The sequence below is a fragment of the Phaseolus vulgaris genome, chromosome 3, assembly GCF_000499845.2.
Source record: "Phaseolus vulgaris cultivar G19833 chromosome 3, P. vulgaris v2.0, whole genome shotgun sequence".
Taxonomy (NCBI): Eukaryota; Viridiplantae; Streptophyta; class Magnoliopsida; order Fabales; family Fabaceae; genus Phaseolus; species Phaseolus vulgaris.
Genome location: NC_023757.2, coordinates 19,424,801 through 19,444,333, shown reverse-complemented (window position 1 = coordinate 19,444,333; position 19,533 = coordinate 19,424,801).

The window sequence follows — 19,533 nt, the reverse complement described above, 5'->3', positions numbered from 1 at the left end:
TAACACATGAAATTGTTTTTCAAAGATATCCCAAGAGTTTCAATCTATTAATAGACCTTAGATTGTAAAAGAAGTATTAAAACATATCAAAACACAATTTGAACACATGGAATGGTTTTTCTATTGTATCACAAGTGTTTGAATCAATTAATAGACCTTAGATTGTAAAAATATATTAAACATAGCAAAACACAATTTTAACACATGAAATTGTTTTTCGAAGATATTCATAAGTGTTTCAATCAATTAATAGACTAAGATTGTAAAAGAAATATTAAACATATCAAAACACAATTTTAAAACATGAAATTGGTTTTCAAAGATATCGTAAGTGTTTTCAATCAATTAATAGCGAAAAGAACAAGTTGCAAACATTTAGTTAAGTAATACGTTTGTTTTCAATACTTAATATACTTTTAAACTATTATTATACAGAACATTCACTTTCTTATAGTTTCCTAGGTTGTAAAACCTTAGATTGTAAATGAGAGAAGTATTAAACATATCAAAACACAATTTTAACACATGAAATTGTTTTTCAAAGATATCACAAGTGTTTCAACCAATTAATAGTCCTTAGATTGTAAAAGAAGTATTAAAACATATCAAAATACAATTTGAATACATGAAATGGTTTTTCATAGGTATCACAAGTGTTTGAATCAATTAATAGACCTTAGATTGTAAAAAATATATTAAACATATGAAAACACAATTTTAACACATGAAATAGTTTTTTGAAGATATTCATAAGTGTTTCAATCAATTAAAAGACTAGGATTGTAAAAGAAATATTAAACATATCAAAACACAATTTTAACACATGAAATTGGTTTTAAAAGATATCGTAAGTGTTTTAAATCAATTGATAGCAAAAAGAACAAGTTGCAAACATTTAGTTAAGTAATACGCTTGGTTTCAAAAGTTAAGATAGTTTTAAACTATTATTATACAGAACAGTCACTTTCTTATAGTTTCTTAGGTTATAAAACCTTAGATTGGAAATGAGAGAAGTATTAAACATATCAAAACACAATTTTAACCCATGAATTTGGTTTTCAAAGATATCGTAAGTCTTTTAAATCAATTGATAGCGAAAAGAACAAGTTGCAAACATTTAGTTAAGTAATACGCTTGTTTTCAAAAGTTAAGATACTTTTAAACTATTATTATACAGAGGATTCACTTTCTTATAGTTTCCTAGGTTATAAAACCTTAGATTGTAAATGAGAGAAGTATTAAACATATCAAAACACAATTTTAACACTTGAAATTGTTTTTCAAAGATATGACAAGTGTTTCAATCAATTAATAGACCTTAGATTGCAATAAGAAGAATTAAAACATATCAAAACACAATTTGAACACATGAAATGGTTTTTCAAAGCTATCACAAGTGTTTGAATGAATTAATAGACATTAGATTGTAAAAAATATATTAAACATATGAAAACACAATTTTAACATATGAAATTGTTTTTCAAATATATTCATAAGTGTTTCAATCAATTAAAAGACTAGGATTTTAAAAGAAATATTAAACATATCAAAACACAATTTTAACACATGATATTGGTTTTAAAAGATATCGTAAGTGTTTTAAATCAATTGATAGCAAAAAGAACAAGTTGCAAACATTTAGTTAAGTAATACGCTTGGTTTCAAAAGTTAAGATAGTTTTAAACTATTATTATACAGAACAGTCACTTTCTTATAGTTTCTTAGGTTATAAAACCTTAGATTGGAAATGAGAGAAGTATTAAACATATCAAAACACAATTTTAACCCATGAATTTGGTTTTCAAAGATATCGTAAGTCTTTTAAATCAATTGATAGCGAAAAGAACAAGTTGCAAACATTTAGTTAAGTAATACGCTTGTTTTCAAAAGTTAAGATACTTTTAAACTATTATTATACAGAGGATTCACTTTCTTATAGTTTCCTAGGTTATAAAACCTTAGATTGTAAATGAGAGAAGTATTCAACATATCAAAACACAATTTTAACACATGAAATTGTTTTTCAAAGATATCACAAGTGTTTCAATCAATTAATAGACCTTAGATTGTAAAAGAAGTATTAAAACATATCAAAATACAATTTGAACACATGAAATGGTTTTTCTAAGGTATTACAAGTGTTTGAATCAATTAATAGACCGTAGATTGTAATAAATATATTAAACATAGCAAAACACAATTTTAACACATGAAATTATTTTCAAAGATATTCATAAGTGTTTCAAACAATTAATAGACTAAAATTGTAAAAGAAATATGAAACATATCAAAACACAATTTTAACACATGATATTGGTTTTCAAAGATATCGTAAGTGTTTTCAATCAATTGATAGCGAAAAGAACAAGTTGCAAACATTTAGTTAAGTAATACCCTTGTTTTCAAAAGTTAAGATACTTTTAAACTATTATTATACAGAAAATTCACTTTCTTATAGTTTCCTAGGTTATAAAACCTTAGATTGTAAATGGGAGAAGTATTAAACATATCAAAACACAATTTTAACACATGAAATTGTTTTTCAAAGATATCACAAGTGTTTCAATCAATTAATAGACCTTAGATTGTAAAACAAGTATTAAAACATATCCAAATACAATTTGAACATATGAAATGGGTTTTCTATTGTATCACAAGTGTTTGAATCAATTAATAAACCTTAGTTTGTAAAAAATATATTAAACATAGCAAAACACAATTTTAACACATGAAATTGTTTTTCAAAGATATTCATAAGTGTTTCAATCAATTAATAGACTAAGATTGTAAAAGAAATATTTAACATATCAAAACACTATTTTAACACATGCAATTGGTTTTCAAAGATATCGTAAGTGTTTTCAATCAATTAAAAGCGAGAAGAACAATTTGCAAACATTTAGTTAAGTAATACGCTTGTTTTCAATACTTAATATACTTTTAAACTATTATTATACAAAACATTCACTTTCTTATAGTTTCCTAGGTTATAAAACCTTAGATTGTAAATGAGAGAAGTATTCAACATATCAAAACACAATTTTAACACATGAAATTGTTTTTCAAAGATATCACAAGTGTTTCAATCAATTAATAGACCTTAGATTGTAAAAGAAGTATTAAAACATATCAAAATACAATTTGAACACATGAAATGGTTTTTCTAAGTTATCACAAGTGTTTGAATCAATTAATAGACCGTAGATTGTAATAAATATATTAAACATAGCAAAACACAATTTTAACACATGAAATTGTTTTTCAAAGATATCACAAGTGTTTCAATCAATTAATAGACCTTAGATTGTAAAAGAAGTATTAAAACATATCAAAATACAATTTGAACACATGAAATGGTTTTTCTAAGGTATTACAAGTGTTTGAATCAATTAATAGACCGTAGATTGTAATAAATATATTAAACATAGCAAAACACAATTTTAACACATGAAATTATTTTCAAAGATATTCATAAGTGTTTCAAACAATTAATAGACTAAAATTGTAAAAGAAATATGAAACATATCAAAACACAATTTTAACACATGATATTGGTTTTCAAAGATATCGTAAGTGTTTTCAATCAATTGATAGCGAAAAGAACAAGTTGCAAACATTTAGTTAAGTAATACCCTTGTTTTCAAAAGTTAGGATACTTTTAAACTATTATTATACAGAAAATTCACTTTCTTATAGTTTCCTAGGTTATAAAACCTTAGATTGTAAATGGGAGAAGTATTAAACATATCAAAACACAATTTTAACACATGAAATTGTTTTTCAAAGATATCACAAGTGTTTCAATCAATTAATAGACCTTAGATTGTAAAACAAGTATTAAAACATATCCAAATACAATTTGAACATATGAAATGGTTTTTCTATTGTATCAAAAGTGTTTGAATCAATTAATAGACCTTAGTTTGTAAAAAATATATTAAACATAGCAAAACACAATTTTAACACATGAAATTGTTTTTCAAAGATATTCATAAGTGTTTCAATCAATTAATAGACTAAGATTGTAAAAGAAATATTTAACATATCAAAACACTATTTTAACACATGCAATTGGTTTTCAAAGATATCGTAAGTGTTTTCAATCAATTAAAAGCGAGAAGAACAATTTGCAAACATTTAGTTAAGTAATACGCTTGTTTTCAATACTTAATATACTTTTAAACTATTATTATACAAAACATTCACTTTCTTATAGTTTCCTAGGTTATAAAACCTTAGATTGTAAATGAGAGAAGTATTCAACATATCAAAACACAATTTTAACACATGAAATTGTTTTTCAAAGATATCACAAGTGTTTCAATCAATTAATAGACCTTAGATTGTAAAAGAAGTATTAAAACATATCAAAATACAATTTGAACACATGAAATGGTTTTTCTAAGTTATCACAAGTGTTTGAATCAATTAATAGACCGTAGATTGTAATAAATATATTAAACATAGCAAAACACAATTTTAACACATGAAATTGTTTTTCAAAGATATTCATAAGTGTTTCAAACAATTAATAGACTAAGATTGTAAAAGAAATATGAAACATATCAAAACACAATTTTAACACATGATATTGGTTTTCAAAGATATCGTAAGTGTTTTCAATCAATTGATAGCGAAAAGAACAAGTTGCAAACATTTAGTTAAGTAATACCCTTGTTTTCAAAAGTTAAGATACTTTTAAACTATTATTATACAGAAAATTCACTTTCTTATAGTTTCCTAGGTTATAAAACCTTATATTGTAAATGAGAGAAGTATTAAACATATCAAAACACAATTTTAACACATGAAATTGTTTTTCAAAGATATCACTAGTGTTTCAATCAATTAATAGGCCTTAGAATGTAAAAGAAGTATTAAAACATATCAAAATACAATTTCAACACATGAAATGGTTTTTCAAAGGTATCACAAGTGTTTGAATCAATAAATAGACCTTAGATTGTAAAAAATATATTCAACATATGAAAACACAAGTTTAACACATGAAATTGTTTTTCAAAGATATTCATAAGTATTTCAATCAATTAATAGACTAAGATTGTAAAAGAATTATTAAACATATCAAAACACAATTTTAACACATGAAATTGGTTTTCAAAGATATCGTAAGTGTTATCAATTGATAGCGAAAAGAACAAGTTGCAAACATTTAGTTAAGTAATACCCTTGTTTTCAATAGTTAAGATACTTTTAAACTATTATTATACAGAACGTTCACTTTCTTATAGTTTCCTAGGTTATAAAACCTTATATTGTAAACGAGAGAAGTATTAAACATATCAAAACACAATTTTAACACATGAAATTGTTTTTCAAAGATATCACAAGTGTTTCAATCAATTAATAGACTAAGATTGTAGAAGAAATATTAAACATATCAAAACACAATTTTAACACATGAAATTGGTTTTCAAAGATATCGTAAGTGTTTTCAATCAATTGAGAGCGAAAAGAACAAGTTGCAAACATTTAGTTAAGTAATACGTTTGTTTTCAATAGTTAAGATACTTTTAAACTATTATTATACAGAACATTCACTTTGTTATAGTTTCCTAGGTTATAAAACCTTTGATTGTAAATGAGAGAAGTATTAAACACACAATTTTAACACATGAAATTGTTTTTCAAAGATATCACAAGTGATTCAATCAATTAATAGACCTTAGATTGTAAAAGAAGTATTAAAACATATCAAAATACCATTTGAACACATGAAATGGATTTTCAAAGGTATCACAAGTGTTTGAATCATTTTATAGACCTTAGATTGTAAAAAAATATATTAAACATATCAAAAAACAATTTTAACACATGAAATTGTTTTTCAAAGATATTCATAAGTGTTTCAATCAATTACAGGACTTAGATTGTAAAAGAAGTATTAAAACATATCAAAACACAATTTGAACACATGAAATGGTTTTTCAAAGGTATCACGAGTGTTTGAATCAATTAATAGACCTTAGATTGTAAAAAATATATGAAATATATGAAAACACAATTTTAACCTATGAAATTGTTTTTTGAAGATATTCATAAGTGTTTCAATCAATTAATAGACTAAGATTGTAAAAGAAATATTAAACATATCAAAACACAATTTTAACACATGCAATTGGTTTTCAAAGATATCGTAAGTGTTTTCAATCAATTAATAGCGAAAAGAACAAGTTGCAAACATTTAGTTAAGTAATACGCTTGTTTTCAATACTTAAGATAGTTTTAAATTATTATTATCCAGAACATTCACTTTCTTATAGTTTCCTAGGTTATAAAACCTTAGATTGTAAATGAGAGAAGTATTAAACATATCAAAACACAATTTTAAAACATGAAATTGTTTTTCAAAGATATCACAAGTGTTTTAATCAATTAATAGACTTTAGTTTGGAAAAGAAGTATTAAAACATATCAAAATACAATTTGAACACATGAAATGGTTTTTCTAAGGTATCACAAGTGTTTGAATCAATTAATAGACCTTAGATTGTAAAAAATATATTCAACATATGAAAACACAATTTTAACACATGAAATTGTTTTTCAAAGATATTCATAAGTGTTTCAATCAATTAAAAGACTAAGATTGTAAAAGAAATATTAAACATATCAAAACACAATTTTAACACATGAAATTGCTTTTCAAAGATATCACAAGTGTTTCAATCAATTAATACACCTTAGATTGTAAAAGAAAAATTAAAACATATCAAAATACAATTTGAACACATGAAATGGTTTTTCAAAGGTATCGCAAGTGTTTGAATCAATTAATAGACCTTAGATTGTAAAAAATATATGAAAAATATCAAAACACAATTTTAACACATGAAATTGTTTTTCAAAAATATTCATAAGTGTTTCAATCAATTAAAAAACTAAGATTGTACAAGAAATATTAAACATATCAAAACACAATTTTAACACATGAAATTGGTTTTCCAAGATATCGTAAGTGTTTTAAATCAATTGATAGCGAAAAGAACAAGTTGCAAACATTTAGTTAAGTAATAGGCTTGTTTTGAATTGTTAAGATACTTTTAAACTACTATTATACAGAACATTCACTTTCTTATAATTTCCTAGGTTATAAAACCTTAGATTGTAAATGAGAGAAGTTATAAACATATCAAAACACAATTTTAACAGTTGAAATTGTTTTTCAAAGATATCACAAGTGTTTCAATCAATTAATAGACCTTAGATTGTAAAAGAAGTATTAAAACATATCAAAACACAATTGGAACACATGAAATGGTATATCAAAGGTATCACCAGTGTTTGAATGAATTAATAGAGCTTAGATTGTACAAAATATAATAGACATATGAAAACACAATTTTAACACATGAAATTGTTTTTCAAAGATATTCATAAGTGTTTCAATGAATTAATAGACTAAGATTGTAAAAGAAAAATTAAACATATCAAAACACAATTTTAACACATGCAATTGGTTTTCAAAGATATCGTAAGTGTTTTCAATCAATTAATAGCGAAAAGAACAATTTGCAAACATTTAGTTAAGTAATACACTTGTTTTCAATACTTAAGATACTTTTGAACTATTATTATACAAAACATTCACTTTCTTATAGTTTCCTAGGTTATAAAACCTTAGATTGTAAATGAGAGAAGTATTAAACATATCAAAACACAATTTTAACACATGAAATTGTTTTTCAAAGATATCACAAGTGTTTCAATCAATTAATAGACTAAGATTGTAGAAGAAATATTAAACATATCAAAACACAATTTTAACACATGAAATTGGTTTTCAAAGATATCGTAAGTGTTTTCAATCAATTGAGAGCGAAAAGAACAAGTTGCAAACATTTAGTTAAGTAATACGCTTGTTTTCAATAGTTAAGATACTTTTAAACTATTATTATACAGAACATTCACTTTCTTATAGTTTCCTAGGTTATAAAACCTTTGATTGTAAATGAGAGAAGTATTAAACACAGAATTTTAACACATGAAATTGTTTTTCAAAGATATCACAAGTGATTCAATCAATTAATAGACCTTAGATTGTAAAAGAAGTATTAAAACATTTCAAAATACCATTTGAACACATGAAATGGATTTTCAAAGGTATCACAAGTGTTTGAATCATTTTATAGACCTTAGATTGTAAAAAAATATATTAAACATATCAAAAAACAATTTTAACACATGAAATTGTTTTTCAAAGATATTCATAAGTGTTTCAATCAATTACAGGACTTAGATTGTAAAAGAAGTATTAAAACATATCAAAACACAATTTGAACACATGAAATGGTTTTTCAAAGGTATCACGAGTGTTTGAATCAATTAATAGACCTTAGATTGTAAAAAATATATGAAACATATGAAAACACAATTTTAACCTATGAAATTGTTTTTTGAAGATATTCATAAGTGTTTCAATCAATTAATAGACTAAGATTGTAAAAGAAATATTAAACATATCAAAACACAATTTTAACACATGCAATTGGTTTTCAAAGATATCGTAAGTGTTTTCAATCAATTAATAGCGAAAAGAACAAGTTGCAAACATTTAGTTAAGTAATACGCTTGTTTTCAATACTTAAGATAGTTTTAAATTATTATTATACAGAACATTAACTTTCTTATAGTTTCCTAGGTTATAAAACCTTAGATTGTAAATGAGAGAAGTATTAAACATATCAAAACACAATTTTAACACATGAAATTGTTTTTCAAAGATATCACAAGTGTTTCAATCAATTAATAGACTTTAGTTTGGAAAAGAAGTATTAAAACATATCAAAATACAATTTGAACACATGAAATGGTTTTTCTAAGGTATCACAAGTGTTTGAATCAATTAATAGACCTTAGATTGTAAAAAATATATTCAACATATGAAAACACAATTTTAACACATGAAATTGTTTTTCAAAGATATTCATAAGTGTTTCAATCAATTAAAAGACTAAGATTGTAAAAGAAATATTAAACATATCAAAACACAATTTGAACACATGAAATGGTTTTTCTAAGGTATTACAAGTGTTTGAATCAATTAATAGACCGTAGATTGTAATAAATATATTAAACATAGCAAAACACAATTTTAACACATGAAATTATTTTCAAAGATATTCATAAGTGTTTCAAACAATTAATAGACTAAAATTGTAAAAGAAATATGAAACATATCAAAACACAATTTTAACACATGATATTGGTTTTCAAAGATATCGTAAGTGTTTTCAATCAATTGATAGCGAAAAGAACAAGTTGCAAACATTTAGTTAAGTAATACCCTTGTTTTCAAAAGTTAAGATACTTTTAAACTATTATTATACAGAAAATTCACTTTCTTATAGTTTCCTAGGTTATAAAACCTTAGATTGTAAATGGGAGAAGTATTAAACATATCAAAACACAATTTTAACACATGAAATTGTTTTTCAAAGATATCACAAGTGTTTCAATCAATTAATAGACCTTAGATTGTAAAACAAGTATTAAAACATATCCAAATACAATTTGAACATATGAAATGGTTTTTCTATTGTATCACAAGTGTTTGAATCAATGAATAGACCTTAGTTTGTAAAAAATATATTAAACATAGCAAAACACAATTTTAACACATGAAATTGTTTTTCAAAGATATTCATAAGTGTTTCAATCAATTAATAGACTAAGATTGTAAAAGAAATATTTAACATATCAAAACACTATTTTAACACATGCAATTGGTTTTCAAAGATATCGTAAGTGTTTTCAATCAATTAAAAGCGAGAAGAACAATTTGCAAACATTTAGTTAAGTAATACGCTTGTTTTCAATACTTAATATACTTTTAAACTATTATTATACAAAACATTCACTTTCTTATAGTTTCCTAGGTTATAAAACCTTAGATTGTAAATGAGAGAAGTATTCAATATATCAAAACACAATTTTAACACATGAAATTGTTTTTCAAAGATATCACAAGTGTTTCAATCAATTAATAGACCTTAGATTGTAAAAGAAGTATTAAAACATATCAAAATACAATTTGAACACATGAAATGGTTTTTCTAAGTTATCACAAGTGTTTGAATCAATTAATAGACCGTAGATTGTAATAAATATATTAAACATAGCAAAACACAATTTTAACACATGAAATTGTTTTTCAAAGATATTCATAAGTGTTTCAAACAATTAATAGACTAAGATTGTAAAAGAAATATGAAACATATCAAAACACAATTTTAACACATGATATTGGTTTTCAAAGATATCGTAAGTGTTTTCAATCAATTGATAGCGAAAAGAACAAGTTGCAAACATTTAGTTAAGTAATACCCTTGTTTTCAAAAGTTAAGATACTTTTAAACTATTATTATACAGAAAATTCACTTTCTTATAGTTTCCTAGGTTATAAAACCTTATATTGTAAATGAGAGAAGTATTAAACATATCAAAACACAATTTTAACACATGAAATTGTTTTTCAAAGATATCACTAGTGTTTCAATCAATTAATAGGCCTTAGAATGTAAAAGAAGTATTAAAACATATCGAAATACAATTTCAACACATGAAATGGTTTTTCAAAGGTATCACAAGTGTTTGAATCAATTAATAGACCTTAGATTGTAAAAAATATATTCAACATATGAAAACACAAGTTTAACACATGAAATTGTTTTTCAAAGATATTCATAAGTATTTCAATCAATTAATAAACTAAGATTGTAAAAGAATTATTAAACATATCAAAACACAATTTTAACACATGAAATTGGTTTTCAAAGATATTGTAAGTGTTATCAATTGATAGCGAAAAGAACAAGTTGCAAACATTTAGTTAAGTAATACCCTTGTTTTCAATAGTTAAGATACTTTTAAACTATTATTATACAGAACGTTCACTTTCTTATAGTTTCCTAGGTTATAAAACCTTATATTGTAAACGAGAGAAGTATTAAACATATCAAAACACAATTTTAACACATGAAATTGTTTTTCAAAGATATCACAAGTGTTTCAATCAATTAATAGACTAAGATTGTAGAAGAAATATTAAACATATCAAAACACAATTTTAACACATGAAATTGGTTTTCAAAGATATCGTAAGTGTTTTCAATCAATTGAGAGCGAAAAGAACAAGTTGCAAACATTTAGTTAAGTAATACGTTTGTTTTCAATAGTTAAGATACTTTTAAACTATTATTATACAGAACATTCACTTTGTTATAGTTTCCTAGGTTATAAAACTTTTGATTGTAAATGAGAGAAGTATTAAACACACAATTTTAACACATGAAATTGTTTTTCAAAGATATCACAAGTGATTCAATCAATTAATAGACCTTAGATTGTAAAAGAAGTATTAAAACATATCAAAATACCATTTGAACACATGAAATGGATTTTCAAAGGTATCACAAGTGTTTGAATCATTTTATAGACCTTAGATTGTAAAAAAATATATTAAACATATCAAAAAACAATTTTAACACATGAAATTGTTTTTCAAAGATATTCATAAGTGTTTCAATCAATTACAGGACTTAGATTGTAAAAGAAGTATTAAAACATATCAAAACACAATTTGAACACATGAAATGGTTTTTCAAAGGTATCACGAGTGTTTGAATCAATTAATAGACCTTAGATTGTAAAAAATATATGAAATATATGAAAACACAATTTTAACCTATGAAATTGTTTTTTGAAGATATTCATAAGTGTTTCAATCAATTAATAGACTAAGATTGTAAAAGAAATATTAAACATATCAAAACACAATTTTAACACATGCAATTGGTTTTCAAAGATATCGTAAGTGTTTTCAATCAATTAATAGCGAAAAGAACAAGTTGCAAACATTTAGTTAAGTAATACGCTTGTTTTCAATACTTAAGATAGTTTTAAATTATTATTATCCAGAACATTCACTTTCTTATAGTTTCCTAGGTTATAAAACCTTAGATTGTAAATGAGAGAAGTATTAAACATATCAAAACACAATTTTAAAACATGAAATTGTTTTTCAAAGATATCACAAGTGTTTTAATCAATTAATAGACTTTAGTTTGGAAAAGAAGTATTAAAACATATCAAAATACAATTTGAACACATGAAATGGTTTTTCTAAGGTATCACAAGTGTTTGAATCAATTAATAGACCTTATATTGTAAAAAATATATTCAACATATGAAAACACAATTTTAACACATGAAATTGTTTTTCAAAGATATTCATAAGTGTTTCAATCAATTAAAAGACTAAGATTGTAAAAGAAATATTAAACATATCAAAACACAATTTTAACACATGAAATTGCTTTTCAAAGATATCACAAGTGTTTCAATCAATTAATACACCTTAGATTGTAAAAGAAAAATTAAAACATATCAAAATACAATTTGAACACATGAAATGGTTTTTCAAAGGTATCGCAAGTGTTTGAATCAATTAATAGACCTTAGATTGTAAAAAATATATGAAAAATATCAAAACACAATTTTAACACATGAAATTGTTTTTCAAAAATATTCATAAGTGTTTCAATCAATTAAAAAACTAAGATTGTACAAGAAATATTAAACATATCAAAACACAATTTTAACACATGAAATTGGTTTTCCAAGATATCGTAAGTGTTTTAAATCAATTGATAGCGAAAAGAACAAGTTGCAAACATTTAGTTAAGTAATAGGCTTGTTTTGAATTGTTAAGATACTTTTAAACTACTATTATACAGAACATTCACTTTCTTATAATTTCCTAGGTTATAAAACCTTAGATTGTAAATGAGAGAAGTTATAAACATATCAAAACACAATTTTAACAGTTGAAATTGTTTTTCAAAGATATCACAAGTGTTTCAATCAATTAATAGACCTTAGATTGTAAAAGAAGTATTAAAACATATCAAAACACAATTGGAACACATGAAATGGTATATCAAAGGTATCACCAGTGTTTGAATGAATTAATAGAGCTTAGATTGTACAAAATATAATAGACATATGAAAACACAATTTTAACACATGAAATTGTTTTTCAAAGATATTCATAAGTGTTTCAATGAATTAATAGACTAAGATTGTAAAAGAAAAATTAAACATATCAAAACACAATTTTAACACATGCAATTGGTTTTCAAAGATATCGTAAGTGTTTTCAATCAATTAATAGCGAAAAGAACAATTTGCAAACATTTAGTTAAGTAATACACTTGTTTTCAATACTTAAGATACTTTTGAACTATTATTATACAAAACATTCACTTTCTTATAGTTTCCTAGGTTATAAAACCTTAGATTGTAAATGAGAGAAGTATTAAACATATCAAAACACAATTTTAACACATGAAATTGTTTTTCAAAGATATCACAAGTGTTTCAATCAATTAATAGACTTTAGTTTGGAAAAGAAGTATTAAAACATATCAAAATACAATTTGAACACATGAAATGGTTTTTCTAAGGTATCACAAGTGTTTGAATCAATTAATAGACCTTAGATTGTAAAAAATATATTCAACATATGAAAACACAATTTTAACACATGAAATTGTTTTTCAAAGATATTCATAAGTGTTTCAATCATTTAAAAGACTAAGATTGTAAAAGAAATATTAAATTTATCAAAACACAATTTTAACACATGAAATTGCTTTTCAAAGATATCACAAGTGTTTCAATCAATTAATACACCTTAGATTGTAAAAGAAAAATTAAAACATATCAAAATACAATTTGAACACATGAAATGGTTTTTCAAAGGTATCACAAGTGTTTGAATCAATTAATAGACCTTAGATTGTAAAAAATATATGAAAAATATCAAAACACAATTTTAACACATGAAATTGTTTTTCAAAAATATTCATAAGTGTTTCAATCAATTAAAAAACTAAGATTGTACAAGAAATATTAAACATATCAAAACACAATTTTAACACATGAAATTGGTTTTCCAAGATATCGTAAGTGTTTTAAATCAATTGATAGCGAAAAGAACAAGTTGCAAACATTTAGTTAAGTAATAGGCTTGTTTTGAATTGTTAAGATACTTTTAAACTATTATTATACAGAACATTCACTTTCTTATAGTTTCCTAGGTTATAAAACCTTATATTGTAAATGAGAGAAGTATTAAACATATCAAAACAAAATTTTAACACTTGAAATTGTTTTTCAAAGATATCACAAGTGTTTCAATCAATTAATAGACCTTCGATTGCAAAAAGAAGTATTAAAACATATGAAAACACAATTTGAACAGATGAAATGGTTTTTTAAAGGTATCACAAGTGTTTGAATGAATTAATAGACCTTATATTGTAAAAAATATATTAAACATATGAAAACACAATTTTAACACATGAAATTGTTTTTCAAAGATATTCATAAGTGTTTCAATCAATTAATAGACTAAGATTGTAAAAGAAATATTAAACATATCAAAACACAATTTTAACACATGCAATTGGTTTTCAAAGATATCGTAAGTGTTTTCAATCAATTAAATGCGAAAAGAACAAGTTATAAACATTTAGTTAAGTAATACGCTTGTTTTCAATACATAAGATAGTTTTAAATTATTATTATACAGAACATTCACTTTCTTATAGTTTCCTAGGTTATAAAACCTTAGATTGTAAATGAGAGAAGTATTAAACATATCAAAACACAATTTGAACACATGAAATTGTTTTTCAAAGATATCACAAGTGTTTCAATCAATTAATAGACTAAGATTGTAGAAGAAATATTAAACATATCAAAACACAATTTTAACACATGAAATTGGTTTTCAAAGATATCGTAAGTGTTTTCAATCAATTGAGAGCGAAAAGAACAAGTTGCAAACATTTAGTTAAGTAATACGCTTGTTTTCAATAGTTAAGATACTTTTAAACAATTATTATACAGAACATTCACTTTCTTATAGTTTCCTAGGTTATAAAACCTTTGATTGTAAATGAGAGAAGTATTAAACACACAATTTTAACACATGAAATTGTTTTTCAAAGATATCACAAGTGATTCAATCAATTAATAGACCTTAGATTGTAAAAGAAGTATTAAAACATATCAAAATACCATTTGAACACATGAAATGGATTTTCAAAGGTATCACAAGTGTTTGAATCATTTTATAGACCTTAGATTGTAAAAAAATATATTAAACATATCAAAAAACAATTTTAACACATGAAATTGTTTTTCAAAGATATTCATATGTGTTTCAATCAATTACAGGACTTAGATTGTAAAAGAAGTATTAAAACATATCAAAACACAATTTGAACACATGAAATGGTTTTTCAAAGGTATCACGAGTGTTTAAATCAATTAATAGACCTTAGATTGTAAAAAATATATGAAACATATGAAAACACAATTTTAACACATGAAATTATTTTTTGAAGATATTCATAAGTGTTTCAATCAATTAATAGACTAAGATTGTAAAAGAAATATTAAATATATCAAAACACAATTTTAACACATGCAATTGGTTTTCAAAGATATCGTAAGTGTTTTCAATCAATTAATAGCGAAAAGAACAAGTTGCAAACATTTAGTTAAGTAATACGCTTGTTTTCAATACTTAAGATAGTTTTAAATTATTATTATACAGAACATTCACTTTCTTATAGTTTCCTAGGTTATAAAACCTTAGATTGTAAATGAGAGAAGTATTAAACATATCAAAACACAATTTTAACACATGAAATTGTTTTTCAAAGATATCACAAGTGTTTCAATCAATTAATAGACTTTAGTTTGGAAAAGAAGTATTAAAACATATCAAAATACAATTTGAACACATGAAATGGTTTTTCTAAGGAATCACAAGTGTTTGAATCAATTAATAGACCTTAGATTGTAAAAAATATATTCAACATATGAAAACACAATTTTAACACATGAAATTGTTTTTCAAAGATATTCATAAGTTTTTCAATCAATTAAAAGACTAAGATTGTAAAAGAAATATTAAACATATCAAAACACAATTTTAACACATGAAATTGCTTTTCAAAGATATCACAAGTGTTTCAATCAATTAATACACCTTAGATTGTAAAAGAAAAATTAAAACATATCAAAATACAATTTGAACACATGAAATGGTTTTTCAAAGGTATCACAAGTGTTTGAATCAATTAATAGACCTTAGATTGTAAAAAATATATGAAAAATATCAAAACACAATTTTAACACATGAAATTGTTTTTCAAAAATATTCATAAGTGTTTCAATCAATTAAAAAACTAAGATTGTACAAGAAATATTAAACATATCAAAACACAATTTTAACACATGAAATTGGTTTTCCAAGATATCGTAAGTGTTTTAAATCAATTGATAGCGAAAAGAACAAGTTGCAAACATTTAGTTAAGTAATAGGCTTGTTTTGAATTGTTAAGATACTTTTAAACTACTATTATACAGAACATTCACTTTCTTATAATTTCCTAGGTTATAAAACCTTAGATTGTAAATGAGAGAAGTTATAAACATATCAAAACACAATTTTAACAGTTGAAATTGTTTTTCAAAGATATCACAAGTGTTTCAATCAATTAATAGACCTTAGATTGTAAAAGAAGTATTAAAACATATCAAAACACAATTGGAACACATGAAATGGTATATCAAAGGTATCACAAGTGTTTGAATGAATTAATAGAGCTTAGATTGTACAAAATATAATAGACATATGAAAACACAATTTTAACACATGAAATTGTTTTTCAAAGATATTCATAAGTGTTTCAATGAATTAATAGACTAAGATTGTAAAAGAAAAATTAAACATATCAAAACACAATTTTAACACATGCAATTGGTTTTCAAAGATATCGTAAGTGTTTTCAATCAATTAATAGCGAAAAGAACAATTTGCAAACATTTAGTTAAGTAATACACTTGTTTTCAATACTTAAGATACTTTTGAACTATTATTATACAAAACATTCACTTTCTTATAGTTTCCTAGGTTATAAAACCTTAGATTGTAAATGAGAGAAGTATTAAACATATGAAAACACAATTTTAACACATGAAATTGTTTTTCAAAGATATCACAAGTGTTTCAATCAATTAATAGACTAAGATTGTAGAAGAAATATTAAACATATCAAAACACAATTTTAACACATGAAATTGGTTTTCAAAGATATCGTAAGTGTTTTCAATCAATTGAGAGCGAAAAGAACAAGTTGCAAACATTTAGTTAAGTAATACGCTTGTTTTCAATAGTTAAGATACTTTTAAACTATTATTATACAGAACATTCACTTTCTTATAGTTTCCTAGGTTATAAAACCTTTGATTGTAAATGAGAGAAGTATTAAACACACAATTTTAACACATGAAATTGTTTTTCAAAGATATCACAAGTGATTCAATCAATTAATAGACCTTAGATTGTAAAAGAAGTATTAAAACATCTCAAAATACCATTTGAACACATGAAATGGATTTTCAAAGGTATCACAAGTGTTTGAATCATTTTATAGACCTTAGATTGTAAAAAAATATATTAAACATATCAAAAAACAATTTTAACACATGAAATTGTTTTTCAAAGATATTCATAAGTGTTTCAATCAATTACAGGACTTAGATTGTAAAAGAAGTATTAAAACATATCAAAACACAATTTGAACACATGAAATGGTTTTTCAAAGGTATCACGAGTGTTTGAATCAATTAATAGACCTTAGATTGTAAAAAATATATGAAACATATGAAAACACAATTTTAACCTATGAAATTGTTTTTTGAAGATATTCATAAGTGTTTCAATCAATTAATAGACTAAGATTGTAAAAGAAATATTAAACATATCAAAACACAATTTTAACACATGCAATTGGTTTTCAAAGATATCGTAAGTGTTTTCAATCAATTAATAGCGAAAAGAACAAGTTGCAAACATTTAGTTAAGTAATACGCTTGTTTTCAATACTTAAGATAGTTTTAAATTATTATTATACAGAACATTAACTTTCTTATAGTTTCCTAGGTTATAAAACCTTAGATTGTAAATGAGAGAAGTATTAAACATATCAAAACACAATTTTAACACATGAAATTGTTTTTCAAAGATATCACAAGTGTTTCAATCAATTAATAGACTTTAGTTTGGAAAAGAAGTATTAAAACATATCAAAATACAATTTGAACACATGAAATGGTTTTTCTAAGGTATCACAAGTGTTTGAATCAATTAATAGACCTTAGATTGTAAAAAATATATTCAACATATGAAAACACAATTTTAACACATGAAATTGTTTTTCAAAGATATTCATAAGTGTTTCAATCAATTAAAAGACTAAGATTGTAAAAGAAATATTAAACATATCAAAACACAATTTTAACACATGAAATTGCTTTTCAAAGATATCACAAGTGTTTCAATCAATTAATACACCTTAGATTGTAAAAGAAAAATTAAAACATATCAAAATACAATTTGAACACATGAAATGGTTTTTCAAAGGTATCACAAGTGTTTGAATCAATTAATAGACCTTAGATTGTAAAAAATATATGAAAAATATCAAAACACAATTTTAACACATGAAATTGTTTTTCAAAAATATTCATAAGTGTTTCAATCAATTAAAAAACTAAGATTGTACAAGAAATATTAAACATATCAAAACACAATTTTAACACATGAAATTGGTTTTCCAAGATATCGTAAGTGTTTTAAATCAATTGATAGCGAAAAGAACAAGTTGCAAACATTTAGTTAAGTAATAGGCTTGTTTTGAATTGTTAAGATACTTTTAAACTACTATTATACAGAACATTCACTTTCTTATAATTTCCTAGGTTATAAAACCTTAGATTGTAAATGAGAGAAGTTATAAACATATCAAAACACAATTTTAACAGTTGAAATTGTTTTTCAAAGATATCACAAGTGTTTCAATCAATTAATAGACCTTAGATTGTAAAAGAAGTATTAAAACATATCAAAACACAATTGGAACACATGAAATGGTATATCAAAGGTATCACGAGTGTTTGAATGAATTAATAGAGCTTAGATTGTACAAAATATAATAGACATATGAAAACACAATTTTAACACATGAAATTGTTTTTCAAAGATATTCATAAGTGTTTCAATGAATTAATAGACTAAGATTGTAAAAGAAAAATTAAACATATCAAAACACAATTTTAACACATGCAATTGGTTTTCAAAGATATCGTAAGTGTTTTCAATCAATTAATAGCGAAAAGAACAATTTGCAAACATTTAGTTCAGTAATACACTTGTTTTCAATACTTAAGATACTTTTGAACTATTATTATACAAAACATTCACTTTCTTATAGTTTCCTAGGTTATAAAACCTTAGATTGTAAATGAGAGAAGTATTAAACATATCAAAACACAATTTTAACACATGAAATTGTTTTTCAAAGATATCACAAGTGTTTCAATCAATTAATAGACCTTAGATTGTAAAAGAAGTATTAAAACATATCAAAA